The sequence below is a fragment of the Dermochelys coriacea genome, chromosome 5, assembly GCF_009764565.3.
Source record: "Dermochelys coriacea isolate rDerCor1 chromosome 5, rDerCor1.pri.v4, whole genome shotgun sequence".
Classification (NCBI taxonomy): domain Eukaryota; kingdom Metazoa; phylum Chordata; order Testudines; family Dermochelyidae; genus Dermochelys; species Dermochelys coriacea.
Genome location: NC_050072.1, coordinates 101,805,026 through 101,822,878, shown reverse-complemented (window position 1 = coordinate 101,822,878; position 17,853 = coordinate 101,805,026). Strand labels below are relative to the sequence as shown.

The 17,853-nt window shown below is 43.5% G+C and overlaps 1 protein-coding gene across 5 annotated transcripts in view; it reads right to left on the bottom strand.

Moving 5' to 3' along the window:
- Positions 1-17,853, bottom strand: part of KANK1 (KN motif and ankyrin repeat domains 1) — a 179,974-nt gene that overhangs the window by 136,078 nt on the left and 26,043 nt on the right. For all 5 annotated transcript variants that reach the window (XM_043515044.1, XM_038402894.2, XM_043515045.1 and 2 more), the window contains one exon: positions 2,007-2,142. The gene's annotated coding sequence lies outside the window, so the exon portion shown is untranslated. The remainder of the gene's footprint in view (positions 1-2,006; positions 2,143-17,853) is intronic.

Here is a 17,853-nt window from a genome sequence, read left to right as displayed (position 1 = left end):
CGAGGGACAACCGGTTCTCAAAGGGCTTCTAAATTTAACTGGCCAAAAGTGGCGCCTTAGGCACTGACTCCATGGGTGCTCCAGCCCTGGAGCACCCAAGGGGAAAATTTGGTGGGTGCAGAGCACCCACCAGCAGCTCCCCGCCCTGCGCCCCGCCCCAGCTCACCTCACCTCTACTCCGCCTCCTCCCCTGAACACGTCGCCCCGCTCTGCTTCTCCGCCCCCCCTGGCTTCCTGCGAATCAACTGCTCACGTGGGAAGCTGGGGCAGGCTGAGAAGCAGGCCATGACTTCCCGCTCAGGCCCAGGGAGGCAGAGGTGAGCTGGGATGGGGGGGGGCACGAGGAGGGCTGCCTGCACTGCAGCAGATAACCCGGGGGGGGTGGGGAGGGCATGCAGGGGAACCGCTCCCTGCCCCAGCTCACCTCCGCCACTCTCGGCCTGAGCAGGAAGCTGCCGCCTGCTTCTCAGCCCTCCTCAGCTTCCTGCCGAACAGCTGATTCGTGGGAAGCCGGGGAGGAGGCAGAGAAGCAGAGCGGGGCGGCGCGTTCAGGGGAGGAGGTGGAGCAGAGGTGAGGTGAGCTGAGCTGAGCTGGGGCCGGGGGGGGATGGGGTGGGGAGCTGCCGGTGGATGCTCTGCACCCACCAAAATCTCCCCGTGGGTGCTCCGGAGCTGGAGCACTCAGGGAGTCAGGACCTAAGGCGCCACTTTTGGTGTGATCAGTGGGGGGAGCAGCCGCTCCCCCCCACTCCCCCCCCTAGCTACACTCCCTCACCCCTAGGAGCCAGAGGGACCTGACAGATGCTTCCTGGGAGCTGCCCCAGGTAAGCACCTCCGGGACTCCCCACCTCACTCCCCCAGCAGGTCCCTCTGGCTCTTAGGGGTGGGGTGGGCACCCACCACGGTGGCCCACAAGACCCTCCTGCCCGGTTCTGGGGGCAGTCAGGGGACACGGGAGGGGGGTGGATGGGGCTGGCGGTGGGCATCAAGGAACGCAGGGTGTTGGATTGGGCAGGAGTCCCAGGGGACGGGAGTGGGCGTCAAGGAACGCGGGGTGTTGGATGGGGCAGGAGTCCCAGTGGATGGGGGTGGGCAACGACCCTCTCATGGGGTGAGGAGGGAACCCATTGTTAAGATTTTGGCAGCTCATCACTGCCCTTAAGCCAACTTCCGTCCACACACAAAAACCTCTCACTCAAGTGTAGTACATGCTTTACACCTAGGCTAGCTGGCTTGGCTGGGGCTATAGGCTAACACCCGAGTGATGCTTTTACTCAGGCTGGTAACCTGCCTGCTTTGCAGTGAGAACAGACTAAACCATTCGAGTGCTGACAGTCCAGTGCTTTCCCCACAATCCCCCTGCACGCACAGAAGCAAAGGCAAGTTCTCCCACAGTTCACGAGCAAAGAACCATAGAGCAGCTCAACTTACTGCAGCACCAAGGACACACATGGCTTTGCAAAATACGGCTTTGCATTTTGGATATTCACTCCCAAACCAGCTCAACCCAGGCGTCAATCACCTAAGTTAACTCTGCAGTTAAGATGTACCTGGTTTATACAGTGCCTACCCCAACGGGCTCCACTCTCATTTGGCCTTTAGGTGGTACAATAATACAAGTAAATTATAATAGTAGCAGCTCTATTCAAAGACTGGAGAACGGAGTCATTTTTCAGACCAGAACTGCACTTTAACCTCTATATGCCTCAGTTTCTTGTAAAAACAGGGATATTATCTCCCATACTTAACATCCCAAGGGGACTGAGGCTTAAAAAAAAAAATCCCCACACAAACACTTAGGGATACTCTAATGGAAGGAACAATACAAGTAATAAGACTAGAATTAGTGAGTAAGAAGCCTAGTTTTTCCACTAAAAAAATCCTAAATAAATAAAGCCTCATTAGTTCAGTGAAGCTAGCCATGCTTTAACTGACACTGAAGATCTAATAAGAGTGATATGGAATGTGTTAGTCTGATACCACAGGGATGGGGGTTTAAATCTTACCTCAAAAAATCTGTACCGAACACAATCACCTAGTTTCCTCCAGGCATTTTTTAGGATCAGAAATAAAAAGTAAAGGCGATTCAGCTAGTGCAATAGTTCAGCATCTAACAGTACATCCAGATTCTTGAAAGTCATTCTGTAAGGAAAGAAGCAAAAAACAAAGCATCTGTTAATGATCCACAAGAGTAGTATTGAGCACTTAACATACCAGACATTTATGATCTAATTATTTCACAGTTTAGATTTGTTAGACAACCCTAAAATTTTTTAAAACAATCGGTTATTTTTAAAGGCTAAAAGTCATCTGTCACCAAGTAACATGACCATGCTCACAAATAGTGAGCAAATTCAGTGAGAAGGAGCTTGTGAGGTTTTTGGTTACAGGATCTCTGCAAACAAAGATAAGAGTGTAAGGACATGGTTTCCCAGTTTAACTCACCTCAGTTAAAGCAATAGCCAATATGAACATACACAAAACAAAGAGCAGAGCTTATACTAAAGTTAGAAGGATGCCATGTGTGTCAACTATTAATCAATGCTGCCAACATTAAGAATAAAAACCTAGGGAAAACTAAAGTACCCTTTGACCCAAATTACTGTTTTGTCAATCCAGATTATTAATTTAGAAGCATTAGGTGGAAGTGTTACTACATAATCATAATTAATAGTCTATATGAAAAGCATAAGGATGCATTTTACAGAATACAGTGTTAATGAAGACTTGCTGAGATGTAACAAACTTGTTATTCCCCTATTTGTCTCAAAATTGGTTGAGCTACTTTCTTTTGCCCTGATCTTGCAAAAAACTTACACACATGCTTAACTTTACACACCATGAGTAGTTGCCCCTGAAGTCAGAGCTACTCAGAATTGTGACAGATATGACAGTATCCTGTAATATCCTGCACAAGCCTTATTGAATTGACTTTAATATCTCTGGAGTCCATTGTATTAAAAATACAATTGTCTGTGTTACTGAGGGACTGTATATATTTCCATGGGAAGGGTAAATAGGAGAACAGCAGGGGTTTAGTAGGTAAATTCATTCAGATTGTAATATCTCAAGAGGAACAGACACACGGAGAGGTACACATATACTAATTCATACTGGATTCTACAGTGACCAATAGACAAAGAAAGGATTTTTGGATAAATAGCCTTGCTTTAAACTGGCTGAGGGCCTCCTTTTCACTCCAGCAAATGGACAAGACTTCTGGTCCTAGGGAAGCCCCAATCCTCAGGGAAGGGTTGGACGGACTTTGGCCCACATAGGCCTCTCAAAACCGATTGCTTGTTCTGAGCTGCAGCTGTGATGAATTTATGACCTCAAGGACCATTCCTGAGTGGGGTTTGAAGGACTAATTGCCAATCAGAGCTTTTGTCAGGTGTGTAGGTTCTTTTAAGGTTTTTAATATGTTTGCTCTGTGATGCTTTCACTGTAAGAATACATCTGCTTGCTTAAGGCTTCTCTACATTTAAAATGCTACAACGGCGCCTCTGTGCCACTTTGGCTGCACCCCGTAGCGCTTCAACATAGGCATTACCTACGCTGATGAAGGGCTTCCCATCGGTGTAGGTAATCCACCTCTTCGAGGGGCAGTAGCTAGGTCGATGGAAGAATTCTTCCACCAACCTAGCACTGTCTACATGAGGACTTAAGTCAGCTTAACTATGCCACTCAGAGGGGTGGATTTTTCACACCCCTAACCCATGTACTAAAACTGACCTAATTTTCTACAGTAGACTAGACCTTAGAAACAGCTGTGTGGTAACATACCACAGGAACCCGGGGTCACCCAACAAAAATTAATAGGCAGCAGGTTTAAAACAAACAAAAAGGAAGTATTACTTTGCACTACACAGTCAGCCTGTGGAACTCATTGCCAGGGGATGTTATGAAGGCAAAACCATAACTGGGCTCAAAAAAGAATTAGATAAGTTCGTGGAGGATAGGTCCAACAATGACTATTAGCCAAGATGGTCAGTGCTGCAACCCCAGGCTCTGGATGTCCCTAAACCTCTGACTGTCAAATGCTGGGACCAGATGACAGGGGATAGATCACTTGATAATTGCCCTGCTCTGTTCACTCCCTTTGAAGCATCTGGCATTGGCCAATGTCAGAAGACAGCATACTGTGCTAGACGGATGATAAAAATGGCCATACTAGGTCAGACCAATGTTCTTAACTGTGCCAATCACAATGTGTATCACGTCTGAGGAGAGAAGCAAAGCAGGCCTGCTTAGGCAGTCTTTTGCTGGGAATAACCAAGCGAAGGCCTGGAAATAACCCATTCAGAAAAGAGAGAGAAGCAGGTCTCCACCCAAGAGAGCAGATAACTGGGGATGCCAGAAGTCTGAGAGTGGGTGCCCTGGCTGAACCCCTAAGGGGAAATACAGGAGCAGCTTCTCTGAATTGTGACACACACCATGAGTAGTTCCCATTCAAGTCAACAGAGCTACTCAGAATGTCTGAAGTTAAGCACACGCCTAACCCTCTGCAGCATCAGAGCCCTAGTGTATAGTACAGCTCTCACCCTGTAAGGATTTTAAAAGTAATTTGGTCATTTATGTTTAAGGCTGCAAGTCTGTCATGGAGGTCATGGAAGTCACTGATTCCGTGACCTCCGTGACTTTTGCAGTGGCTGGTGCTGGCTCAGGGGCTGCCGAGCCAGACAGCCTGTGGGCCAGCAGCAGCAATTTGGGTGTGTGGAAGGGGACTCAGGACTAGGGGCGGGGGGGGGCATTTACCTCGGGATAGGGGGTTCCCTGGCTCCCACTGGCATGGCCCCCCTGCAGCTCCTAGGTGGTGGAGGAACCCACGCGGGAGGTGGTGTCTCCGCGCCACAGGCTACCCATGCCTGCAGGCCCCGCCCCCGCAGCTCCCACTGGCTGCGGTTCCCAGCCAATGGGAGCTGCAGAAGCTGGCGCTTGTGGCAGGAGCAGCAGAGCCCCTGCCCCTACCTCCACTGCCTAGAAGCTGCAGGAACGTGGAGCCGGGTAGGACACTCCTGCCAGCCCCACCCACCCCACCCCCGCCAGCACCAGCAGGGGTCCCCAGCCGCAGCCTAGCCCCCCCCAGTACCAGTAGGGGTCCTGAGCCACATCCCCCACAGCACTCGTGGCACGCTCACCTGTGCAGCCCCTCACCCAAGTTTTAGTCAGCACAGGTATTTTTAGTACAAGTCATGGACAGGTCATGGCCCGGGAATTTTTGTTTAAAGCCAGCGACCTGTCCATGATTCGTACTAAAAATACCAGTGACTAAAACGTAGTCTTATTTATGTTCAAATACCAGTTATTCAATTATAGATCATTTGTGGGACAAAAGGGAGTGGGGATGATCCTGGAACGATGCATTGCTACAAGTGAAAAATTCAACTCCTTGAACAAATAAATCCTCCATTTAGGATTGTAAGCTTTTCTTTTTGTTTGTTTTAAAGTAAACTTTTCAGCCAAGGTTAAGATATCTGGTTTTATTCCATTCATACTGAACAAGAGTGGAGTTAAAATTGATATACAGTTTAAGAGATTCAAAATGTTCTCCTATACTTTCCCCTGGAGTTTTGAAATTGCCTGTGGTGCAGTCCGGCAAGGGAGGGTCACACAAAGACCTGTGCAGCTCTAGGCACCCACAATTCCAGACCCAACAGCAGAGTGAAATGGACAAAGTTGTCGTCAGTTTCATTCTGGAGCTCCTACTGAGGACATACTAAGTGAAGAGTACAGAGTGAATATCTGATACAGGTGCAGAATGAATATCTGATACAGCTTCAGGGGTACTTGGCAGGTGGTGGCAGAGGAGGAGAGGGAAGAAAAGACAAATGGCTTAACAAAATGAAGCAAGAGTTTTGGGTAACATTTTGAGGGGAAGAAACATGGTTTGCATCCGGGTTGGTCACTTATGTTTAAGGCTGCAAGTCTGTCACAGAGGTCATGGAAGTCACTGATTCCTTGACCTCCGTGACTTTTGCAGCGGTTGGTGCCAGCTCAGGGGCTGCCCGAGCCAGGCAGCCTCTGGGCCAGCAGCAGCAGTTTGGGTGTGTGGAAGGGGGCTCAGGGCTAGGTGCGGGGGGGCATTTACCTCGGGATAGGGGGTTCCCTGTTTTTTTGAATTTTGAATTTTTTTGAATTTATCAATCATCATCATCATCATCAACTACATATTTATACTTTCACGTGGAAAGTCACAAAGCCATGGTTAGCTAGTCACTAAACCACCTGATCTAACCTTCATGGAATACATGGGAATTAGTCCAAGCAAGATTAAAAACTCTTCACAATCAATGGGCACTCAAATTAAGTCACATCCTGATGCCCCAATTGCTGTTTTCTTGTTAATATGCACATATTGTTTTCAGACTGGTTGCTTTAAAAAATAAATAATAAAAAAATGTAAAGCCTACAAAACTGTTCTTTCCTTTCAAAAGCTGCTTTAAATAAATAAATAAAAAACTATGACGACAGGCAACTTTTCATACCTTAGAATAACATTTGATTTTACTCATGTTCTAGTAAGATACAGGAGATCCAATATTTAACAAAGACCAAGAAGTAGTCCCATTATTTGTTTAAAACCAAAAAATAAACTATTTGCAAAGCTATACCCTTGTGTGACTGTTAATCAACTTCAAGACTGTTTCAAATCTGGGAAACAAATAAAACACAGATGAAGAGTCTTTCCCTCCCCCAATCCCTCAGGTTTGAGAAACATTTCAAATTTGTCAGATATAATGAACTTTGTTTACATTAAACATTTACCTATTCAGGATAGCTTCTAAATGATTTCAAAATACAAAGGAAAGCAGTAGGAGTACATCTATTAGTAACAAGAGCTAACGGACACACTGGATGAAGTACTCCATTTTCAGCGTCAGAGGTTTACAAGGCCTTTCTTCTCAACTCAGACGTAATACAAATATTTATTTTTCTAAACATATTTAGAAAGAGAAAAAACATTTTACGGTTCTCTCACCGATGTTGGCTTGTATTTGAACATGTTTTAAGTCTGTGCATTTTTATTTAAAATGTACCATACACATTTTCAAGTTTGTCAGACGCTTCCAATCAAGTCAAGCACATTTGAAAGGGGTTTTATTTTGGTGTTGTTACTCTTGACTATAGCATCAATTCAAAACTTTATCTAAGCCATTGTATAATTTTAGGTTTACAGAACTATGGCATTTTGTAGCTCCATTAACTACTTTCCCTTACAAAAGGATTTTATGGGTGTTTTCAAAAATCCCCCTCCTCCGTCCCTCTCTCTCCCTCTTAAAAATAAAATAAAAAGTAAAAAATTCAGTGATTTAGAAGAGCTAAGTGAGATGACACAAGGTGGTTATATTCTGAAAGAGGCATTATGAAGTTCTATATTTCTAGTCCTGAGAGCATCCTGTCCTCTGCTCTCTCTACTGGCTTTCCACAGAATATCAAGTCAATTTTCCAGGTTTTAGTTCTTATCTTCAAAGCACTCAATTGCCTGGGCAAAGTATATCTAAGAGATCGCCTAAAGCTCTGCAATGAGGACTATGATACATAACTCTGCTTCTCTGGCACAGTGGAACTTTCTAATAAAGGTGAAGTTTGTTGGTGTGAGAGATGGAGCGCTCTCTGGGGCTGGTCCAAGGCAAAATCCCAGAGGAACAAAGGAGCATCACAAACTTCATCACAAGGGCAAGGCACATGCCTTGGACTGTGGCTTCTCCAACATACAAACAGTGCATACATATTTAAAAAAACAAAAACAAAAAAAACCCACACCATTCTCCCCCTGGGGAGAAGATGAGGGAAAGAGAGAGAATGAATCATACCTGACAGATGTTAGTCATGTCCCTTAATATACTACTGAAAGGTGCTCAGATACTGCTGTGTTATAAAAATCTACACAGAACAGAATTCCACATCTAAGTTACTTTGTCAGAGAAGTCATCTTTTTACTTCTGAACTGCCAGTTTTGTCACTCAGCCTGGCTTACTTCACCACCAGTGACAAAATCTATGATCAGACCTTTGTTAACAAGTCCACTAGTGATATACAAACCAGAGAACCTAGTTCACTCCACCATAACATTTCAGAGAAACAAAAACATGCTCAAAAGACAGTCCAGATACTATACTAGATACAGAGGTAGCATGTCTGTTGATTAATGTGCCATTTTTACACAGCCAATTTTCCAATCTTAACCCCATTTTGATACAAACAAAACTCAGACACAGAGTAAGGCCAGAAGGGGCTATCATGATCATCTAGTCTGACCTCCCGCACGTCGCAGGCCATAGAACTTCACCCAGCCCATCCTGTAATACACCCATACCCTCCAGCTAAGCTACCAAAGTCCTCAAATCCTGGTTTTAAAGTCTTCAAGTTACAGAGAATCTTCCATTTATTCTAGTTTAAACCAGCAAGTGACCCATGCCCCATGGTGCAGGGGAAGGCAAAAACCTCATCAGGGTCTCTGCCAATCTGACCCGGGTGGAAAAATTCCTTCCTGACCCCAAATACGGCAATCAGTTCAACACTGAGCAGGTCAGCAAGACCAATCAACCAGATACCTGGGAAAGAACACTCTGTAGTAACTCAGAGCTTGCCCCCTCCCTATCTAGTGCACCATCTCTAGCCATTGAGGATTTTTGCTATTTGCAGTCGCAGATGGGCCACATGCCATTTTAGGCAGTCTCGTCACACCATCCCCTCCTTAAACTGATCAAGCACAGATTAGGTTTTTTTACACTCAACAGCTCCCTTGAGAAGGCTGTTCCAGAACTTCACTTCTCTGATGGTTAGAAACCTTTGTCTAATTTCAAGCCTAAGCTTATTGATGGCCAGTTTCTATCCATTTGTTCTGGTCTTAACATTGGCACTTAAATACCAGGGAAGGAGAAGAGTTATTTAGTTATTCCAAAAACACCTTCCAGGACTTTCAAATAAAAGGTGCAGTGGAGCCCCTTTTTCATAAGTGTTCAGTTATTAAGAGGCAAGTTGAACTGGGGTCAAAGTAACTTGACAAGTTTCTTTTTGAGGCTCTGGTGAGCCAGCTACTGGAGTTCTTTTTTTCACAAAGCAGCAGTATTACCACCACTAATAACCATCATCAGTGATACATGCCCCCACTTGCTCACTCCCAAACACTGTTCTTACCAGCCTTCTGGAGCAAACAGACAAACATTTTGCAAAATGGTGCAGCCTGGAGCTTACTGAATCCCAAAACTACTAAATTAGTAAAGCTTTAAAATTTGACAAACGAGCAGCCCCACTGTTTCTGCCTTGGTTCAAGTTTGAGCATTTCCTAGAGCAGTGGGAGGGCTGGAGGAAAAAAGGGAAGGCGTGTGTTTTGGAGTGAGGGGAATGGAAACTAAATTGGATAAATTTTTGAGAAGCACTCGCAAATTTACCTGTCTTTCAGAGGCTTATTTACCATAATTCTTCAAAACTACTGCAGAGGAAAAGGTGAGAGGACACTCAGACGACACATATTAAAGTTGAAGATCTCAGTGTTTTACAAAGGCAGCTAAGCATCGTTATCCACATTTTACTGATAGGAAATCAGTCGCAGAGGCTGAGTGACTTGCCCAAGGCTCCCCTGCAAGTCTGTGCCACAACCAGATGTTGACCTCCGATCATGTGAGTCCCATTTCCCCTGTGCTAATCCCTTGAGGGAGGAAGTTTGTTCTAATGGAGTGTGTGTCCTGCAGATCTGAAGTCTTAAAATTCCATTTGTCCTGAAAGAAGGGTGAGGTCTGTCTGTCTCTCCAAGTTCCACTCTCAAGTGCCCTGCAGGAAAAGTGAAAATTCAAAGCTCCAGGTCTGAATCTGGAGAGGCTGGTCTTTCGGATATGAATTATCCAGGATGTGATTGATTTTTTTTTCTTGGCACTATTTGTATTGTAATGAAACCAACTGCATATGCAACACTTTATTGTTCAGCCATGTCCAGAAGATGGTGTGTAGGGCTCCCTTTTGCATTCCACACACAGGAGAGAGTGCAAAAACAAAGGCTGGGATTTTCAAAGGAACTTGAGGGAGTTAAGTACACAAATCCCCTTGACTTTCAATCTCTTAATGTCTTTCTCTCAAAATCCCAGACTAAATGTATTAGGTTGCATACATCCCTGAGGTAACACCACTGACTTCCCTTGATTTACACCAGAGATGAATTTAGCACACAGTTAGCTCTCCACAGATGTGTTCCGCCTAGTTAAGCTTCAGCAGCCTAGAAGCTTATTTTTAGTGCACTTTTTTTTTTTTTAACACTTAAGAGACTCTCTAAACTGCTCCACTTACAAAATTGACTGAAATTCAAGGTTATAAATGGACAATATGGAATTTATGAGGCTAATAATAGTGCATGAACTAGCTATTTATTGCTGCTGCCTTGTGGTCTTGAGGCTTTTTCCATGCTCCAATATAACTGCAGCCAGTGTATTACCGATACTAAACAACTGCTTCTCATCAGAGCTGTTTGCAGTGTTCTAGCTGCGTTGGTCTTAGGATATGAGAGAGACAAAATAGGTGAGGTAATTTTTTTTTTTTTTAATTGGGCTAACTTCTGTTGGTGAAAGAGACATGCCTTAGAGCCCCACAGAGCTCTTCTTTAGGTCTGTGGAGCAAAAGAAGCGTCTCTTTCACCAGCAGAAGTTAGTCCAATTAAAAAAAAAATAATATTACCTCACCTACCATGTCACGTTCAGCAGAGCAGCAGTCTGCCTGAAGGTTGCCCACCATAAGCGGGTGAATGGCTATCTGATCTAGAAATGGAAAGAGCAGAATGAGCTATGGTTCCTCCACCACCCCCAACCTGATCTCTCTATTTTATTTTAAAAAAATAAAGGCCCTCAATCTGTCACCCTGAAATAGCAGTGAAGAAGTGATGGTGTGGACTGTACAGGCCTGCCCATATCCCACCAGATCAGTCTACATTGTTATTTAGTGCAGGTATGCCTACCCAAGCTGCAGTCACACCTTCGATTTGCAGTATAAATCTACCCTTAGTGACAGTGTTGCGTGAGTGGCTGGTTGGAAGACTGATTGTTTTGGTTCCATCTTGCCTCCAGTGAAACTAGCAAGTATGCTATGAAGCTCAATCTTAATTCCCAGGTAAGAATTCTGCTTAGCACAATAGTGAGATTGTCTTAATATGCATCACTATAACAAAGTGGTGTTTGCATGCAATTAGATACCATAAAGGCTCTATCTCAGGCTTAAATGCATAGATTATAGAAGGAGTGAAGTATTTTATAGACTCTTTTTAAGGCAGCAAATTCCAGGATAGTGAATTGTCAGACTGTGCGTTCAATTTCGGTATTAAAAGAAATGCCAAGTTAGTCCTCCTGATAATTAATGAAACCCTAGTTGCAGTTTATTCTTTGTACAATCTATTGTTTTGACCCAAAAGTTGGATACTTTTTTCAGGGGTAGAGGAAAAACGAAGGATAGTCTAAGTAAATCTTCTAATCCATAAACATAAAACTAGTTGAAGTTGACATCAAAACTGCCAAAAAAGAACTGTGTTTTAAAAGGCTATCCACATACACCCGTACCATATGCCTCTCCTCAACATGTTCATGCACCAACTTCCATTCAGTAATTGTTTATAAATAAAATTTCCTACCCATCTTGAACGGTCATGTATTGAAAGCTTTTGCTTTTGTGAACCTCCTCCTGTTTCATGAACTGATCCTCTGTGGATCTGAACCTCAGGTAAACTAACTATTTTTACAATAAATCCCATATATTAAATTTCTTGATGCAGCAGTGACCAAGGATGCAGATGTCTAGTGAATTATATGGTTACATTCTTTTTGACACTCTTCAAAGATTTGCATTCAGGTGTACTGGTATCTGGCAAACCATTTTGTGGTTCGTCTTCATAGCCCCCCCCCGGTGATATTATTGAGTAGATAAGAGGGCGTTCATGTTGCCTGATAAGGGTGGTCCTTCTTTATATACAAGTAGCGTGGCTGCCTGGACTAGAAATGTAACTTAAGTGCCCTTTTCGGTTATTGTTACAGGGATCAGGAAGGTGGCTGACTATTGCTAACCCTGTTCCAATGTTAATGCTAAACAAGGTGCAATTGTCCTTTCCCACTCTCTCTCAAACCTCTAAGTAAATGAACTGAAACTTGAGAACTGCCTCTTGTACCCAAGGTCCTACTTGAGTTTGTGTAACCCATTTACCAGCTCCATTAGTCTTTGCGGCTAAAGTAACTCATGCATTAATTCATGTAGCTGAGCTGTGTTGAGGACGTCAGCTGCACAGCCTTGAGAGAGACCATAATTAGTCATGAAGTAATAAGATCTTCCAGGTAAGAGGTTTTCTCAATTTAAATAAGAGGATTTCTGTGGAAAGAAACCATGCTTGCCACTAATATTGCTAACACAATATCTCCGTACAGCCAGTGACTATGCAGCATCTGAAACTGCCTATTCACATGGGGCCCAGGCTTGTCACATACGCTGGTGTAGTGTGGAGGTAGTCACATTACCATTTTGCTTTGTTAGCCTCTTATAACCACTCCGCACTGGGGGAAACAACTCCCTGTTGTCTTCCACCTTGTGTAATGGGACCTAGTGTGTCTGGTTGCAGGTTGTAATAAATACTTATGCAGTAAAATTATTCTAACTTTGTACTACGCTACCCACCGACAACTATTCTTGTTTTAATAGGTGGGTCAGTCAGAAACCAAACACGTTGTTCTTGATCCTGTGCATCCCATCAAGTCACAAAAAGCTGAAAGTCCATTCGCATCTTGTGAAGAACGATTATCTTTGTACCAAGAGGCAGCATCAGTGATGGCAGATAAGGTAGCCTTGGCTTTAAGCAAAAAAAAGATTTGCTTTGTCATTTAAACCTCAAAAAGAAACTTGTCAAGTTACTTTGACCCCAGTTCAACTTGCCTCTTAATAACTGAACACTTATGAAAAAGAGGCTCCACTGCACCTTTTATTTGAAAGTCCTGGAAGGTGTTTTTGGAATAACTAAATAAATACCAGGGAAGGAGAAGAGTTAAGTGCCAATGTTAAGACCAGAACAAATGGATAGAAACTGGCCATCAATAAGCTTAGGCTTGAAATTAGACAAAGGTTTCTAACCATCAGAGAAGTGAAGTTCTGGAACAGCCTTCTCAAGGGAGCTGTTGAGTGTAAAAAAACCTAATCTGTGCTTGATCAGTTTAAGGAGGGGATGGTGTGACGAGACTGCCTAAAATGGCATGTGGCCCATCTGCGACTGCAAATAGCAAAAATCCTCAATGGCTAGAGATGGTGCACTAGATAGGGAGGGGGCAAGCTCTGAATCAGGGACCGTGTCTGGTTGTCAGCAGGACACCACAAATTAGGGCTGTTGGGAGGAGACCATTCTTATGCAACCCAATTTAACTCTCTCCAGGGAAACACCTTTTCTCTCCAAACTTGCACACTATTCTTGCCCTGCCTCCCTTCTTTAGCTTCTCCCACCACAATCAAGGAAGCAGAGGATAGGTAGATTCTAACTACTGTATAGGCTAGGAAAGAATAGCAGTAGACACAACCATGGTTAAAATACCAGTGGTTGCCAACACCTCGACTACATTAGGACCAACATGGTTGCTATCAACAGTTTTAGGGGAAAAACACAAAAATTATTAGTGAATGTGCCACCCAGGAGGCTACAATGGTATGCAGACATAATAGCCATCTGCAAGATCCAGTTCTAACACACTAAGCAAAGTTAGCAGCTCTAGGTTAAGTGCTACCCCCAAAAAAAAGAAAGTTAAAGAACTAAAACAAAACAGGAAACTTCCCATAAACTGTATGGCCCATTAAGTAGGTTTTCCTTAATGACATCCAAGTATTCTAGTAAAAATACTTAAAGTTGCAAAAGCCCCTTTATGTACACAGTTTATAAAATATGCAGGTCACATAATAATGCAATGTAAACCAGCTCTGGCTGAAGAGCTAGAGTTCCATCACAAGTGTAACCACCAGAAAGGAAGGGCACAAAAAACTCAATGTAAAGCTTTACAGTATTGCTTTATCACATCAATGGAAAGATTCAGAGTGCTTAGGGACATTCCAGATAACTTACTGGTTGTCATATTACAGAGTCACTTGTGCAGGGCGTTCAAACTTGCTATAGCAGTTTGTACATTGAAAGAAAGAAAGAGAAAGAAAAAGAAAGAAAAAGAAAGAAAGAAAGAAAGATTGATGTAGGAAGTTCACAACTCTATTAACTTCAGGTTTCTAGGGTGTTAAAGAGCACTACCCTTTAAACAACATGATCTCAGTAGCTATTTTCTGTCCATTTAGCTCTTTCTAGATGTTCTTTAAATACAAAAATACTTTCCAAGATACCTATGTGGCCACCAATACAAAAAGCTATAGGATTTCATTATTTCATGTAAAGTAAAACTAAATGTACGTGGCTGCTAATCCAGTTCCTCTCTAGCACACAGTACATCATTAAACCATAATGCTTGGAGCAGTAACTTGACCTGCCTGGGAAGGTGGGCGGTGCTATACAAGCTGAAACATCAGAAAGTTTATGCGTAATTAGGTTGGGTATTTGCCACATTCTTTGATCCATGAACAAAGTAGTCCAGTATGAATAGAAAAGTTACTTTGACACTCCAGACTCAAATTACATCCAAAACATCGATTGAGAGGACTTTTATGTGATTCAATGCGAAAGAAAAGTTCTCATACCTTCAAAAAAAGTTTCATTGAACTTTTATACTTAAACTTTCCCCTGTGGTGTTGTCAGCTCAAACAGAGCCAGCATTGTGTTCCAGCAAGTATTTGCAGCCTTTCCTGCCATGACACAAAATTCAATCACACGGCGACAGAAGCTTTTGCACCTAGTCATGCAGCACTGCCAAGGACACCTGCCAGTCCACCCTTTCCTACTTGCTGGGCAGTGGTGAGGGCAGCTCTCTGTGGCTCTGAGCCCTTTTGAGAGAGCACACATGTTCTTCAGCGCTCTCATGCCCTACTTCTTGTTCTGCTCCTCAGTTCAGAATTCCAACTCAGGGAGGCCAAGAACACGTGAGAAAAATACCATCTGTGGATCTTGCTGTGCTTACAGGGAACATACTGTTGAAGCACTCATGAGGCAGACTGGAGGAGACACAGCACTTGCTAACAAATTCATGAGCAACCAGTTCAGACTGAGTCTCCTTAAGTTCTGGTTATATTTAATTAACATTTTAATTCACACTTGAATATGCAACTCCTAATACTTGTCCTTACAAGGAACGAGACCTTCTAGCCCTACTAGCAACTGAGAGAGATCGAGTAATGTGCACTAACTCAGTGGCTGAGAACTTGCAAGTGAAGTTGAAACCTATCCTGTAGGAGACACCCATGAGTGATACTCTTGGGTGGGGCTTGGGGAAGGGATCTAAAGATTTCCCATAGTAGAAGCAAACTAAATCTAGCTCCTTAGCTCCACCATTGGCCTAAGGAATTGGCTGGGGGTGGGGGAAATCTTTGGGTGCAGTCTTCTTTCTTAGTTAGACTAACAGGAGAAATTTCTACAGAGAGTTTGCTATGTCTCGCTGGGCAGAAAATCTGCAATCTTTACCTTGTTTATTCAACTCAAGTAAGCTGATCTTGTGATAACTAGCTAGCCTCACACCTGGATCTGGAATCACTCAGAATCCTCTCGACTGCCCTCAGAAGTGGAGGTTACGTACCTGTAACTGGAGGTTCTTCTAGATGTGTGGTCCCTACCTGTATCCCACTATCTGACCTCCAGCCCCTTTGCTGTAGATCTCTCAGATTCATGGTAAGGAAAATAACTAGAGAAGCACTGGTCCATACTGCCCTCTATATCCCTGCCCTCAGTTTGGAGCATGGAGGATAACAACTGCGCAGCCACAGACCAATGGACACTGCTGACTAAAAAAAAATCTCTGGACTCAAGCACATGAATGGATAGGAACAGGAGGCAGATGAGAGAATGCAGATGGCATAGATGTCTGTAGTACCACCAACCCTACAGCTGTATCCGCAGTAGAAGTCTGGACCAATGCATAATGTCTCGCAAAGGTGTGTATGGAGATGGCTCACAGAGATGCTGCATAGTTTGCTTACACTCGACCCCTCTGGATGGGGTGGGGCAAAAAAGGATATGTTAGTTAATTGGTAATAAAGACTGATGCAGCCAGAGATCCCCTGAAAAAGAGAATCTCTGCGCGGACAGGGTAATAAAAAAAAAAAACCTAGGGGTTTTTCTAATTGCTTTTGTTCTCTGTAGATAAAAGGCCAGTACACATCAGATGTCTAGAGTGTGAAACCTTCTCTTCTAAATCACAGGCATGAGGTTTTGAAAAGGGGGGGGGAACCCACAACAGTAAGTGGATGGTTCATTTCATACGAAACTTCAAAATTTCTTTAGGGATGAATGTGAGGTGGAGAAGAGAGACCTTCTCTTTATGAAAGATAGTATATAGAGGATCTGCCACGATTGCTCTCAGCTTGCTCACCCTCCTAGCTGGCAACTGTAAGGCAACATAGAAAAGTTGGATAACAGTTCAAAGGGAAGTCTGGTGAGAACTGAAAGGACTTCACCAATGGTGGGCAAGTTCTAATAACTCCTTTCAGGAATTTAGTCATCACAGGATGTGTCAAGATAGCACAGACCTCAACTAGAGGATGAAAAGCGCTGATTGCTGCAGGATGGACTGGTAGGGAACTAACAGAGGTCTGATGTCTTAAGGGTAAGCAGGAATCCCAGCAGGCTCTGGAGATAACTGGAACCGTCATGACCAAGAGGAGAAACACTTCCATTTGGCACATAGAATCTCCTGGTAGAAGCCTTCCTGCTTTGGTTGAGAATGGATTGAACTGCCACTGAGAAGGTACCCATTCAAAATACCAGACTTTGAGTAGTAGCAGTCCTGTGCTGGAGTGCCCAATCTACAGTTGTGTTGTGTCAGAGATGATACATGATACTGAAATGATCAGATGTTGACGGGCAGACAGGTTGAAATCCTCATGTGGTCTGAGTATAAGAACTGTCATGGCCAGTTGGACGTGATGAGCCCTGTTGTGATGGATCTTTTGCAGGATTCATGGTATCAGTGGGATTGGAGGAAAGGAATATCCGAGGTGGTCTGTCCAGGGTAGCATGTAAAAACAGACTGGTATTAATTAATAAGATGTTAATTGCATCATGCATTTTCTAGGTTTTGGAAAGAGTCTATTCTTCACCAGACAAAAACCTTACATACCTTTTTCACATCACTTAAATCTGTGGGGAATTTTACTTTGAAAATTCTCATAATTATCTGCCAAAGTTGACAAGTCACCACACCACACCTTGTCTAAACTTTCCATTTAAAAAAAAAAAAAAAAAAAAAAAAGAGCAACTTCCATATGATTTGAAGCTTTTTCATCCAATATTTTAGATGCACTTTTTTATTTGGTTGGTTTTTTGTTTAGGAAGTGCTTGTTTTCAAACAAACAGGCTATGGAAATTATTATAGGGAGGGGAATTCATACTACCCCACCAACTCTAGTTGTAACCATTTTAATTGCAGTTATGGGAGGGGGGAAGTAGGCTTATCTCTTGCATTTGGATTTCAAGTGAAGAGGTTTCTAACTACTGAGTTACTACTGGATTTTTAATTCTAGCATGAAAACTGCTTGGTAGGAGAATATCTTGAAGGGTTTCTAAGGAAAAGTCATAGTGCAGAACTACTTTTTGGCTTAGCTATCAAGGTTCTCCTCTTTGTTTGGAGAAGCCACGTGAGCAGCTTACCTGTGGTTAGCCCTCAGGGCTTTCTACAAATATTTTGTATTCCAGTACAAGCTTAGACATGTAACAAACATCTGCAATATCTACTAAAAATTTCAAAGGGTGAGTATCTTCAA